This window comes from Lucilia cuprina, chromosome 4 (genome assembly GCF_022045245.1).
Source record: "Lucilia cuprina isolate Lc7/37 chromosome 4, ASM2204524v1, whole genome shotgun sequence".
NCBI classification, from domain to species: Eukaryota; Metazoa; Arthropoda; class Insecta; order Diptera; family Calliphoridae; genus Lucilia; species Lucilia cuprina.
Window position 1 is genome coordinate 95,076,273 of NC_060952.1, and position 15,852 is coordinate 95,092,124.

The following is a 15,852-nucleotide window of genomic DNA, read 5'->3' on the forward strand; positions in this document are numbered from 1 at the left end:
TAACTAATAGATCTCTTTTTGGTTCTTTTTATGTGATCATTTTTATATACATATGTATAGTTAAAGTGTATTAAAAAGTCTAACTTGACCGATTTATTTTTAAAAATGCCTGCTTGCTGTCATGACACAGTAAGTATGGGGAGGATGTGGGGAGATAAAACACATTTGACATACAAAAAATCATACATAATAATTTTGTATTTTATTGCGATTTATTTTTAAAAAGCAACAGCAACAACAACATTGATAATTAATAATTATAAGAGCAAAGATACTAAAGATATTTTGTAGTAGATATGAAAGAAAATTGAGTACCAATGTACTTTTTGACATCGAAAAAAGAACACCCTACGTTGTGAGTTTAATATTTTTATTATATTAAAAAGTTTCTATACATTTCATAGATTAGTCAATAACTTACCTAATCAAGTCAAGAGAGTAGTCAATTGTATTCTCAATAGTATAGTTATGCTATGTCTACGCGTTTGTAAGATCTTACAATGTTGAAAGATCCGTCGTTATACTACTTATTGAACATTGTTTACAATAAGCAAATTCTTACAACATTGGCAGATTTGTCAATGAACAGAACTATGTATACACGGTTGCTAGATCTTACAACGTTGGTAGTTAAATGTCTAATAATACTGTTAACTTACAAATTTTAACTTGCAATATGTTCGGTAATGCATTTTCTGACAACGTTGCAAAAGAAAAATTGTAAGTGGTGATTATTAGATATTTTTTGAACATTTAACTGACAACGTTGTAAGATCTGACAACTGTGTATTACGGGTTTAATTTATCAAATCGATAAAGTATTCAATTGTATAGTCCATAGCATAGTTATGCCTTGTCTAAGCGTTTACAATATTTCTGAAAATTATTCTGTCAATATAGTAAGATCTAACAACCACTATATATAGCTTCAGTAGATTACTATCTAATTGACTAAATATATTAATGAATAGTAGAAAAGTCAATAAAAGTTAACATTTTGTTCCGCTTAAATTTTCATTTCCCTCGAAGGGAAAATTGCTATTGTGAACCGGTGATACAAGCCGAGATGCTTTAAATCGGCGGCGACTGGCCGCCAGTAATATTTTGCTGGCTTAAACATAGCCGCTGATAAAGATTGGAATCTCACATATGTTTCAGAAAATAATTTCGCCAATTTAAACGGAGTTGCCATTATTTTAAATTCGTATGACATATTGAAAAGAGTTGCCGCACAATATTGTGCTAATATTAAAATAGTGAAAACTACTAGAAATGTTCATTTTCTGCAGAAAAAAAAGAAACTTATATTGAGACATGTTTCTATATAACAGACTATTAAACAATTTAATAAACTTTCAGAAGAGAAAGTTAAATTGAGCCGACAATTAAGCCGCTACCGATATTTTCTATAATAAGCCGCCGACGTAAAATGGTTATACCGTCACCGCCGATCATTCTACATCGGCCATAGAAGGGGAATTTTTTCACAAAAAAGTGAACGAACGAAAACAAAAAAGGGAAAAGGAACCATATTTCAGGTGAAATGAAGATTGGCGATAGGAGTGAATATATTAATTAATAGTTTAGTTCAATAATACACTCAGAAGAGAAGTTGCTAAACTAATCAATGTACTTGGTTCATTAGTTTAATCCAGAGAGTAGTTAATATAGTTTAGTGCAATACTATAGTTAATAGATTAGCACCTAGCACCAAGTTAATAGTATCTAAAATTTTCAATAAACAGATCAATAGTCTAGTTTATAGACCATCCAATAGATGCCAAGACTATACAATAAAATAATCGTTAGTTTATTTTAAATTATTTAGTTAAACTAAAATCAAAACAAAAAACAACTCAAAAACATTTATTTACATTTATTTATGCTTAATTATAATCCTCCTACTAAAACCTTACCATCTGGCAGCTTTAAAAAGAATCCTCATTTAAATAAAACTCTCATGATTTAAAAACTGCTCTCTTAACAAAAAAACATCAACAACAACAACAACAACAACAACGACTAAAGATAAATGAAAAGAAAAAACACCAATTTGAAATAATATTAATGACAGTGGCAACAATTAAGTTAATAGCCCCGATTTAAATATAATTGCGCTCTGTCTGCTGTTTACACACTGCTCTTACTAATATTTAAACAAAATACACATATTACGATTTTAAAATATTTAATTTCTTTTTAAAACCGACCGCCTTCTAAAACCCCTCCAGCTAACAGATACAAAGCTGTTTGTCTATTGTCATGGTTGTTGTTATTGTTGTTTTTTTAAGTTTGTGATCAGATCAATACCTATATATCTATATGTACATATGTATGTATGTGATCTTAATAATAATTGGTGTTGATTTAATTGTTGTTTTTACTAATGAGTATACTACAGCAACTACTACTACTGTTGAATTTTCATTTGTGTGTCTCTATAGTATTGTTGTTGTTGTTTTTTTGTTTTTGTTTTAATGAGTATTTGTTTTACATTTGCACCATGTACTTACTCACTTATTCACTACTCAATCGTTTTTCGAATATTGAAATGAAAAATTGTTTGCTATTGTTGTTTTTGTATTTGTATGTGTGCGTGTGTGTATACTATATAGTTTTTGTTTAAACGTACATATTTATAATTTATTGATGCTGTGTGTATATTTTTTTAGTTGAAAAGTAAATAATAAAATATTTTGACGTATAATATTTTAATTCACACCATTTTTACACTGAAGCCTCTTTTAAAAAGTATCTATAAAACTAAACAAGATCTTTTAAATATAGATATAAATTTATTAAAATTTTTATATATTGTTAAATTTAATGAAATTTTGAAATAGTTTTTTGTAAAATTTAGAATTTCTAATGTAATTTCGATTTTTTGTGAAATTTTTAATAATTTTTAGTAAAATTTTGAATATTTTAATTCAAACCATTTACACTAGAGCCTCTTTTAAAAAGTATCTATAAAAACTAAACAAGATCTTTAAGATTTGTATATTTATTAAAATTTTAATTTTTTGTTAAATGAAAAATTTGAATTTCTAATGAAATATTGAATTTTTGTGAAATTTAGAATAATTTGTAATAATACATTTTTATAAAATTTCAAAATTTTAATTTTCTTGTAAAATTTTGAATTTCTAATGAAATTTTGAATTTTTGTTTAATATTGAATAATTTGTAATAATACATTTTTGTAAAATTTCGAAATTTTAATTTTCTTGTAAAATTTTGAATTTCTAATGAAATTTTGATTTTTTTTTGAAAATTTAAATAGTTTTTAATAATAAATTTTAGAAAATATTTAAAAATTCCAAATTTTTTTGTAAAATTTTTATCTTTTAATAAAATTTCGAATTTTTGTGAAATGCTGAATAATTTTTAGGAAAAAATATCAAATCGAATGAAATTTTGATATTTTATATTTCAAATAAAATTTTGAATTTGTAGTTAAATGTAAAATTTTTAGTGAATTTATAATAGGTTTAGACCATTTAAGTAAGTTTTGAGGGGATCACTTGGATCCGTCTGACTTCGGTGCCGTTGTGATTCTATTGATCATGGGAGTTATGAATTTGTAATAAAAATTTAGACTTTTATATTGACATTTTCAATTTCTAGTGAAATTAAAAAAATGTAGACCTTTGTATTGAAATTTTGAGTTTTTGATAAAATTTCATATTTTTAATAAAATTTTAAGTTTTTAATAAAATTCGAAATTTTACAATTCTTGAGATTTAAAATTTTTTATAAAAAATTTATGGAATTTCAAATTGTTAATGAAATTTCAAATTTTTATTGAAAATTACAATTCCCAAGATTTTGAATTTCTGTAATATTTCAAATTTTTATTGAAAATTACAATTCCCAAGATTTTGAATTTTAGTAATATTTCAAATTTTTATTGAAATTAAAATTTTTTAAATATTTCTTAATTGAAATTTGGACATCAAGTGAATTTCTAGTAAAATTTGGAACTTCTAGTAAAATTTCGATTTTTTTATATTAAAATTTAAAATTTCTAATGAAATTTTCAATTTTAAAATTTTAATAACATTTGAAATTATGAATGATAAATGTGAATTTCAAGTGGAATTTCTAATTTCAAATAAAAGTTCAAATTTGTTGATATTTTATAATAAAATTTAGATTTATTTGAAATCTAAAACTTTTAAATTTATAATGAAATTGGTGGAATTTTTAGTTTGAATTTCCGGACAAGAAAAAAATTAATGAAATATCGAATTATAAATACAATTTTGAAATAAATTTCAAATTTCTAATAAGATTTTGAATTTGGAAATGTTCGTTAAAAAAGAATACAATATAGATTTTAGCTCTAAAATTCTTTCAAATTTTTAGAAATGTTTTGAATTTTTAGAAAAATTTCGAATTTTTATTGTTTTTTAAATCTGCAAAAAAATTAAAAATTATGTAAATTTCAAATCTATAACTAATTTTAAAAATTAAAATAAATTTCAAGTTGGAAATTCGATTCAATTCTACTAAACTTTTAAAAAAATTTTAAAATATATTAAAAAGTTTTAGTGAAATTATGGAAATTTCTAGCAAAATTTTTGATGTCTAATGATATTTCAAAACATTGCAATTTTTAAAATATAAAACAAAATTTAATAATATTTAAACAAATTCTCATAATTTTTTTAAAAATTCAAAATTTTTGTGAAAAAAATCATTTTCAAAATGTAAATAAATTTGTATTTACAATATAAGTTTATATTTTTTAGTTTGTTTTCAAACGAAACTAAAGAAAAAAGAAGACAAAAGAAATGAAGAAGAAGAAAAAATGTAAATACGAACAAAATAACAACAAAAATTTTGCGGCAAATTTTTTGCTCTCTTAAAAATTCACATACACACACACACAAACACACTCGCCTAAAAACACACAAATTAAACGAAACTATGCGAAAGAAAAAAGGAGAAGGTTGAAGAAACGAACAAAACAAAAAGTTGAACTAGAAGTTTTTGCTCAGCCTTTGGATAAATTGCAACAACAACAAGGAGAACAAAAAATAAATAAAAACCGAACAGTTGACAAGGTGATTGTATGTAGATGGATGGAGGGATGTTTAAATGAAAATTATTTTAATTTATAGGAAATACCAAGTATTTTAATTAATAAATATATTAAAGAAAAAGTTTTTTTGTAGAAAACTTACCTTTTGTTTGAGTAAATAAAGTTAAAAAATAATCCAAAAACTATTTGACAGCAACGAGCAAAAATGCAACACTGTTTGACGAAGATTTACCTGGTCGTTTCTATTTTTTTCACGCAAAACAACGACACCAGGTGGAAACCAAAAAATATTATATTTTCTGCTAAATTTTTGTTATTTTTATAAAATATCTAAAAGTTTTCATTTAAATATTTAACAATTTGTTGGTTTTATAAATTTTCTTATAAAACTTTTTAAAATTTTGTTATATTTTCTCTGTTTTTTCTTATAATTCGCGCTCTACTACACGTTCACTTAATATTCTTTAAAACGTAACAAAAAATCACACCTATTTAACATTTTTTTCCATTTATTTTGTATTTTTTTTATTTTTTCATAATAAAAACTCGTTTATTTTTTTTTTAACACACGCGAAATACAAAAACACACATCTATAAACACACACACATAAACACTTATTAAGGAGAATGCAAGATGTTGAAGCTGAAGAAGAAGAAGAAAAATTACTCGTTTTTGAATGATTTTATTTCTTTTTTTTATTATTTGATTTTTTTCTTCTTTATTTTGGGTTTGCGTATACGTACAACACGATAGTTGAGAAAAAGACGAGAAAAAAAAATAAATATATAACTTTTTATTGTATGCTGCTTCTTCTTTTCTCTGTGTTGTTGTTGTTACTTTTTCTTTTTTTTTCATACACACATACAAAAATTTCACAAAATATATTTTTCATTTAATGATTTTTTATTGCAAAATCTTTTAATTTTATCCAAACTTAATGAAATTCCTTTTAATTAGTTATTAAATTTATAAATTTAATTAATTTCTTTTGTTGGCGACAAGAATTTTGTATAAAAAAACTTTTTTCTTTTCGTTTCTATTTTTTCATCTTATATTTTTTGCTTTTTTCTTTCACTAAAATCTTTTGTTTTTTCTTGCGTATGGCACTTCTATACGTATGCTCGAATTGATGTTTGAAAAAGGACTGAAGAGAAAATTTCGTGAGTAAAACTATCAGAGTTGCATGCAAAAGGTAGTATATGTTTAAGCATAAAATGCAACCCTCCGAAGTATTTACGAATATGACAGGCAACAAACAAAGAAAAGAGTTGTATTTTTAGTGTTATATACAAGGAAATAATAAAATTCAAAGGAATTTTATGTATCATCTAGTTAAGATTTGAAAATTTAACGTTATATTTTCGTACAAAATATTCAGCCTATCATAGAATTCCATTCCGATCGTTACTTGTAAAACCTAGATATTTTCTTCAAAACCTAATTAATATATAACAAATTACTTTCCAAGCGTTATTGTTTATTGTTACGGCATTACCTTTGTTTAACAACATAAACTGCCTTAACTTAGGGAGATGCTTTATGAAAAAAAACAGTTTATCTTAAATTAAATTACCATTTTGAACTAGGGTTCTGTAGTTGGAACGAAAAGTCGACTTTTTGCATTTTATAAAAAGTCGACTTTTTGCATTTTATGAAAAGTCGACTTTTCGACTTTCGACTTTTTGCATTTAGTTTAAAGTCGATTTTTCGACTTTTTTCATTTAATTAAAAGTCGATTTTTCGACTGTTAATATTATATAAATAGTCGACTTTTCGACTTTTTCAGACTTTTTCCGACTTTTCGACTTTTTCCGACTTTTCGACTATTTTCGACTTTTGACTTTTTTGACTATTTTCGACTTTCCGACTTTTTTTCGACTATTTTCGACTTTTTCCGACCAGAATTAAAAATTTATAAAGTTTCCAGAAGCGTAAATTTGTAATGTTGCCATTTAACATTATATTATTATTATTATTATTATTATTATTATTATTATTATTAGTATTATTATTATTATTATTATTATTATTATTATTAAAATTATTATTTAAAATTTTATTTATATTTTTTCTATTTGTTGCAATTTTTTTGAGTTTTTCGACTTCTTTCCATTTTCGACTTTTTCCGACTTTTCGACTTTTTTCGACTATTTTCGACTTTTTCGGAATTTTTCGACTTCTTTCGACTTTTGTTTACAAAGTCGACTTTTCGACTTTTTTCATAGATGATAGTCGAGTTATCGACTTTTTTGGAACAAAATAGTCGACTTCGACCTTTCGACTTTTTTCGACAAAAAGTCGATTTATTTGAAAGTCGATTTATAGAACCCTATTTTGAACAAGGTAGTAAACTATATTAACTAAGTGAATATATTTACTTCGAAAACCAGATAAACTTTCCGAGAACTGATAAAAAATAGAAAATTGCTTTCCAAACGTTATTTTTTAAGTTACTGCATTACCTTTGTGTACTGTATTAACATCAGAAGCTGCTTTAACATTGAGACATGCTTTATAAAAAAACAGTGTTTTTTTTTTAATTATCACTCGACTGTGAAAACGGTGTTAAAAATATAATATAAACTTTTATATATCTACTTCTAAAATAAGATAAATTTTCCGAAAACTTAAAAAAATACTTACCAAAAGTTATTGTTTACAGTTACTGCAATACCTTTGCTGACAGCATTGTCGAATGATTATCAAGGAAAAGCAGTGTCTCATAAATGTAGTTAAGATGCACTGCTATGCCTGAAGTAAATACATTACCTTTAGACACTGCATTATCTTACTTAACAGTTATCTTAAGGAAAATTGCTTTTAAATAATACAAACATATTGTAAAAGTTACGGAGATAAAGAAAAAACAAAAAAATATATATATTTCTTGAACAAGAATTAATAAAATCAAGTATTTTTGTGTTTAATTTGAAAAATACATTTAGCTAAGACACTAATAAACAAAGATATATTACAGATTTAATTGGACTATTTTGAAATAAGAAATATTTTCAAGTATCGTTGGTTTGTGTCTATACTAAGCTGTACTTTTATTATAATAAACTAGAAATTTTCAATACCAGATATGTAATTTTCTTTTTATTTCAAATGTATATTGAAAATATTGATTTTTTATATAATATTAACTTAGTGATATTTCAAATCTCTTTTTTTTTTAGTAAAATTTCGAATTAGTGGTGAAATTTTAAATTTTTGGTAAAATTTTTAACATTTGGTGAAATTTTGAATTTCTGTTGAAATTTTGAATTTCTGTTGAAATTTAGAATTTCTGTTGAAATTTTGAATTTCTGTTGAAATTTAGAATTTCTGTTGAAATTTAGAATTTCTGTTGAAATTTCAAATTTCTAATGATATTTTAAAATTTTTGTAATATTTAGAATTTCTAATAAATTTTCAAATATCTAATGAAATTTAAAATATCCAATAAAATAGAGTTTGTACTAAAAGTTCTAGATTCGAATTTCTAATGAATGAATATGTCATGAAATATCAAATGACACAGTGTATAAACCAACTGGCAACTCTTAGAGCAAAAGAAATCAAAAGCAAGTGTCAAAACAACAAACAATGGCGTATAACAGTTAAACAGCTGTTTTACGACGAACAACTAAAACAACAAATTGTAGTCGTCCCAAAACAGTTTCTTCAACACTCAGTTTGTGTGTGTTTTTTCATTACAATAGTCATATTGAATATATATATTATAGCAAAAAAAACAAAGATACGAAAAAAAGAAACTAGTTGAAGGAAAAAAAAAATAATTCAACCTTTAAGCAAGAAAGAAACGAAAATTAAAAAAGAAATATTCGATTTTTTCATTTGTAATATTAAGAGAAAAATAATTGCTGCTAAATAAAGTTTAAAAAAATTATAAAAGTTTGCAACAATACGGTTGAAAAAAGAATTTGTTAAAAGGGGATAAAGGGAACAAATTTTTATATAAAGCAAAACAACGCAATTAGACAAAGAAAGAAGTTTTTTTTCTTAATACGTTTGCTGGGCGAAAAAAGTATAATAAAGAAAAAAACAAATTTTGTTGGTTTTAATTTAAAAAAGAAAAGAAAAAAAAGAAAATTAACAAAAAATTTAAACGCAATAAAAGTTATAAAAGCAATTGCCAGTGGAAATGATTAAATTATTTTAATACAAATTAAAAAAATAATAAAAGATCCCCGAAAAAAAGATTTTGCAAAATATGTAATGTGTAATAAACAAAGAAAATTATATTAAATTTATAAACAAAAATAAAATAAATAAAAGTGTTAATAGTTTAATGAAAATTATACATAATTAATAATAGGCCTATAAAAAAGTGTTTAAGAAAAACGAACGACAAAAAAAAACATCAAATCAAAATATTTTGCTGTGTTGTACAACAACAATAAGAAAGAAAAAACTACTTTTTTCATTTTGTTCTCTTCCCTTTCGTTATTAAATCTGTTATACGAAGACTACTTTTTTTTTCATAAAAAACTCAACTCGCGCTTTGTTGTTATTTTTCTGCCTATTTTGACTGCGCTGCTGGCGTTCTAATTGTTTTTATTTGCATTTTTCTCATTACACTTTTTCCTCGTTAAATTGGTCGTTAGTAGCGCCGAAACAGTGTTGCCAGTGTTTTTTTTTTCATAATTTTCCCTCAAATCATGTTACAGAAACCACTGTAAACTTTAGACTATATTAAAGACTAGACTTAATTATAGAATAGATTAGACTATAGACTAATCTTGCAATTTAATAATCGTGAAATTTTTTAAAATTGTTGAAACGCGTTGCCGTCTTAACGCGTGTTATGTACTTTTAACATAAAGTTTTATATGCGCACAGCAATTTGTTTTGTTTGTTGTAATTATTGTTTTGTTTTTCTATAACATTATTTGTATGTGTGCGTGTGTGTTTATTTTACAGTGAGTGCGAGAGCTGTTAAATGAAAATTGCAGTAATTTTACAAATATTTTTTCACAAGTCTTATTTTTGTTCTTTTGAAGTGAAAATTTATTAGAAAAAAACTTTAATTAATCGTTTTAATTAATTAAACAAGGTAAGTGTATAAAATTTTGCATAAAACCATTAATAGCTTATGATGAATTAGTTAATATATAAAAACACATACATGTATGTAGGTATATTTCTATTTTTCTCTTAAATGTCATTTTAAAGATTTCTTTTGTTTTCTTTCTTTTATATTTCCTTTATTGTTTATTTCATTAGGTTTTTTTAGAAAGAATGCCTTTATATTTAAATTATTAAGTAATTGTTTAAATTTTCCTAATAATTTTGTTAATTTCATTTAGTCAGAATGAAATTATTATAATTGCAATTGCATTTCATTTTGTTGTTATTTTTTATGCATTTTTTTGCCATAGTAGGGATTGCCATATGTGTTGTGAAAAAAATACCTTTTGTTAGCGCTACCAGATGTAAATATATATTTATATCCAGCGTTTTTGTAAAATTTGTTACAAGAGTTGAGAGTTTAATCTCAATTTTGAGACATTTTTTTTAATGTTAAATTTTGCAAAACAATTTACAAAATACATTAATTTAGAAGAATATTAATATTAATATAAAAGTAGGTTTTATATGTTTCCTATGGTCAATTATGACCAGTGCGAAGTAACCCATTTAGTTCTGGATGCCTTCTGTATTTCAAATTGCTTTATCGAATAAAAATTAGAACTATTCCTAAAATCAATTACTTTTGGAGTATTCTAAATAATGCTGGACCAAATATGTAAGCTTGGGAGTACTATAAGCAAATATGTATTAAACTGATGGTACATTCGCAAAGCAACGCCTTGCATCAGAGTAGGTGGCAGATTAAGTAGGAAATGATTCTTTTTTGTGAATTTAAATGTCTTAGGGCGGGTTTTTCTGATAAGGATAATCTTTATTCTTTGGTTAAACTTGGTTTAATATATGTTTCGTGTTTTTCAGTAATCAGTAAACTTAGTTTATCAGTATCTTAGTTTAACTGAGTGTAATTGTCCAACTAATCCTATGTTATAAGTGAGAACACACAATCAACAAAAGCATTTAAATAATGAAATCGGAAGAAGAAAAACTTGATATAATAAGTAAATAGTAATATTCTGATTTCTTTTATCGATATTATTATTATTATTATTATTATTATTTGAAATGATTACTTATATATTTTCTAAAATTTTACAATTTACAAAAGTGATATTTGCAAAAATCAGCTGTTATTGTTGTTTATGTTTTTGACTGAAAAGTTAGCATTACTAACAAAGTTAACTGATTCTAGATCTATAACTGAAAATCACAATCTGCGGTTAAAGTCAGCCTAAACTTGTACCGAGTTTTATTTAACAGCAAGTTAAGCCTAGTTTAACCGAGTAGTAAGAAACCCGACCTTATTAAGTAAAGCAGATGTAATATCACACGTTTGTAAAACCCAAATTGCTTTCCTCTTATTTTTATAGATACTGTATTCAATTCCTTGGAAATGTTTTGATTTAGAATCTTATAAATTTAACGGTTAAAAGGGATGTCAATTATCTATTAAATTATATGTATACGGTTGTCAGATCGTACAACTTTGGCAGATCTGGCAATATACTGACAATGAAAAATTGTTAGCAATTGGAAATTTGTCAGTTCAGAATATTGTATAAAAACTATAGAATTTCAAGGCAGACAACAAATTTATCTGCCAACAAATATTGACAGTCGTCACACTGTTGTCCTATTGTCGTATGGAAAAAGTTGCCATATTTTTATTTTACGTGCATATGTTCTTTTAATGCACCGTGTTGCCAATTGAAAAAATGTATTTGACAATGATTGAAAAAAATCGGACATCTGACAATAAAAATTGTCAGACAATTATTTAGCAATGACAAAGTAATGTGTTTATACTATTGTTAAATGTCTGACAATATTATTGTTTTATAATACACATACTGACAATACTTTTTCTTACAACATTGAAAGACAAAAATTGTTAGTTCACATGGTTGTTAGACATTCTCTAAACATTATTTTTACCGACGCTGGAAGATCTGAAAATCGTATATAAGTAGATTTAGTTAACTGTTTAATACTAAAATCACACATAGAAAATATGAATGTGTACATAGTTAACAAACATATGAGTTCTTTACGGAACTGAGAAATGCTAGAGCTTTTCAGATAATATCATTTTACATACTACAATTTTCTACAATTGTTATAAATCTGTTTTTTGTTTTTCGAAAAAAAAACGATAAATACGTGAATATAATCATGGCTATTTTTATTTTCCTACAGTTATATATTTTCATTATATATTTCTTTAATTGATAATTCATATTTGCAATAATCAACAAAACGACCCCTCTGGGTAGATGACTGCACCAATGCAACCGCTCCAAAGAACAGCAGCAGCAGGTACACAAAACAATATGCAAGTATCATGTATGAATTACTAATAATATTCATTAAATAATGATGATGTACATAGTTACATACATATATACATATGTATGTATATTTATTGTTATTATAAACAATTTCTTTCTATAACAAACCGACATCAAAAAAATGAAAACAAAAAATTATAATAAATAAATTTATATACTTTTATTTTTTGCCATACATGTTTATATGTATGTAGAATATTATTTGTTGATTGGTTTATCTGTTTGTGAACCCTCGATGGCTTGTAACCCACTTAAAAAATGTATTCATTTCAATTTAGCACAGGCATACATACATGCACATACTTACACTTAAACAACACCACACCAGCGAAACGAGGCAAGTAAATAAAAAAAATTCAACAAAGAAAATAATATTAATAACGATGAAAATAAAGCTGGAGTATCTCTACATTTATAAGACTCACTGACTTCAGCAGTCGGGCTGACTGACAGACCATATATGCATGTGTATCTTAATATATTATAGTCATCCGTATACTGTTTTTTCTTAACTTTACTTTATTTTCATTATTGTTTTTAACTGATAATTTCATTTAAAATGAAGAAAATATGAAAATAAATATAAAATTATAAGTAAAAACTTTTAAATATGTTTAAAATCGACTAAAAACTATTACAAAATTGTATGAAATAGGAATTACATTTTTTGCTTAAAATATTAATCTGGTAACTCTTTGAATGACCGTTAATTGTAAAGATGGTAGTGCCACATGTATTTATAAATTACACATGATTAATATGCAGCTGCCATATGATTAAAAAGGGGATTAACCGTTTTTGGCGATTTTGAGAAAAGTGTATAAATTGTTGAAAAGCTGGTCTGTTACATGGGTTAAAACCAGCACTGTTAACCTCTTTCATGTGTACAGGACACCGGTGTCCCAAGATTTTTTAACATTTTTCTCAATTTAGAGCGTTACTTTTGAGTTTAGAATTTGTTATTACTACATGTCAAAATGGATAATATCCCGCAATATCTTTTGAAAACTCTTTTTCTATTATTCAAACAAAAATAAATATTTTTATTATTAGATATGCGTCAAAATAAAATGTGTGGTGAAGTCATATCCATTAAAGGTACTTCGGTTTAGTATTGTGCGTAAAAGGGTTAAGAGAGAGAAAAAATTTGCTTCCAAATAAAGATTTTTCTAAATTGAAACATTCTCAAGAGCATTATTATATTATCTATAAAAATGTAAGTACTCTGTTGCATAACATCTTACAGACGTGTTTCTGTAAGATTTGACAACTAATCAATAAACATGGTGCATTAAAAGAAAATATGCATTTAATATAAGATCTGTCAATTTTTTCCATTCTACTGTCTGACAATAGTGCGAAATTACAATTTTTGTTGGCAAATAAATTTGTTGTCTGACAATTGTAAGTCAATGAAATTTCAAATGACAATTTACTGTTGCTAACAATTTTTCATTAGCAGTAAATTGTCATCACATTGTCAGAACTGCCAAAATTGTAAGAACTGACAATCACGTATACATTAATAATTTAAAACCAACTCAAATGAATGCAAAGCAGAGAATATGTTGTATCATTGGAGCAATACCTTCTGTAAAACAATTCCGAGTTAAATAATTTGAAAATCCTTCTAAAGTGATGAATTGTACGAAATATGTTTGATAAAGTTGTTTACTTGTGGCACTTGACATTAACAGAAGTTTTTCGATATTGCTACCGTTACATCGCAAAACATAGAAAGTGGAATATGATCAATTCATTGGCCGATTGTGCAGATTCCAATAAATTTTCTTATAAGAAATCTTGTCAAATTTATACAATAATGATATGGGAGTTTTAAATTAACATCTATCAATAATGATATGTGAGTTTTAGATTAACAGATATCTCTTTGTTTTGCCGACTCTATCTCAACCGCACGATTGTAAATTTTTTATATATGGAGTTTGACAAACGTGCCTGTTTGTAAACAATGATCAGCTGAGCTAGTGATGTCACCTTATATTCAGTGCACCATGATTTATTGAACTACATCTCGTTAATTGCGCATTTATGGAAAGATCCATTTCCCTGGAATCGAAGTAAATTTATTTTAACATTTCGCTAGTAATAATTAAAATTTTTTCTTCTTCCAGTAGTAGATTTAATAGCTTAAATTATAGGTTAAATAATTGTACTTAACTTTGTGTCTTTATTTTAAATCGTCATAAAGAACTGCTATTAAAAATTATAAGCGCATTAGTCATACTAATGACCATTAAGTTAATACTATGAAATTTGCAACAACAACAAAAAAAGTGTCTAAATTAAATATATTTAAGCACACTTAACTTTATAAGTAGAAATACTTGAAAAAGAAAGACTAAGACAAGGAAAATTCTTCACCAAAAATTTTTTATTAAAATGTTTCCTTCTTCGTTGTTAGTGTTGTTTAAAAATAATACAAAAAAGATAAAAACCTCTACAATTTCTACAAATAACACTATTAAAAAATATTGAGAAATATATAGTATTTCCACACATGTTGAAATCAGACAACAAAGGATCCTCTAACAGCAACACTAACAAAAAAAAATACAATAACAAGAAGAAGAACTACACGTATACTTATTACAAAAGGCAGATAGATAGTCATTCACTGACTTCGACTTGCACTTGATGTTGTCCCATTAAACGTCATTATTAAATTTAAAAAAATAGAAAACGGTGATGCCGGATGTTATTAATATAAACAAATACTAAATTTAAAAAATGTATTTTATATACATATTTAAATGTAATTTGAAAGTTTTTTATGTTATTAATTTTAATATTTAAAATTTTTCTAGGAATTATATTGCGAAATTATATTTTTCTTTAGTTTTTTTATTACTTCCTTATGTCTTATTCTTTCTGCAATATTTTAACATACTATTTGAAATTTTAAATCGCGTTTTAATAGTTTTCTTGTTTAATTTTTATGATTTCTTTAGAAATTTACCCAGATTAAGTTTATTATAGGAATTTTTTTTTAGTTTATTTTCTTACCTCTCATCATCTGGTAGCCTTTTTTTGGATTTATATTTGAGTAAGAAACCCTGATGTATTTGAAAAGAGTGCAGGTATAAGAGTGATGGTGTATTGTAAACTTAATAGCGCCTAAGTGGTACTGAAGTTATAGTAATACAAGTAAAAAACGGTTATTTTTAAAAATATCCATCCATCTATCTAACTATCTATCTATTTATCTATCTATCTATCTATCTATCTATCTACCTATCTATCTATCTATCTATCTATCTATCTATCTATCTATCTATTTATTTACATATTTATCTATCTATCTATCTATCTATCTATCTATCTATCTATTTATTTATCTA

The 15,852-nt window shown here is 25.1% G+C and overlaps 2 protein-coding genes and 1 long non-coding RNA gene across 4 annotated transcripts in view; 1 reads left to right on the forward strand and 2 right to left on the reverse strand.

Moving 5' to 3' along the window:
- LOC111676545 (histone-lysine N-methyltransferase trithorax) overlaps positions 1-5,994 on the reverse strand; it is a 55,768-nt gene extending 49,774 nt beyond the window's left edge. For both annotated transcript variants that reach the window (XM_046949166.1, XM_046949167.1), the window contains exon 1: positions 5,190-5,994. The gene's annotated coding sequence lies outside the window, so the exon portion shown is untranslated. The remainder of the gene's footprint in view (positions 1-5,189) is intronic.
- Positions 5,995-10,028: 4,034 nt separating this feature from the next.
- The window catches only part of LOC111676528 (RB1-inducible coiled-coil protein 1), a 13,355-nt gene continuing 7,531 nt past the window's right edge, over positions 10,029-15,852 (forward strand). Inside the window, exon 1 of the mRNA XM_046950449.1 lies at positions 10,029-10,107. The gene's annotated coding sequence lies outside the window, so the exon portion shown is untranslated. The remainder of the gene's footprint in view (positions 10,108-15,852) is intronic.
- Positions 12,629-13,049, reverse strand: LOC124419792. Its single transcript, XR_006940815.1, has 2 exons — positions 12,798-13,049; positions 12,629-12,740 (listed from the first exon to the last, which is right to left on the reverse strand). It is a non-coding gene; the product is annotated as an uncharacterized LOC124419792 (long non-coding RNA).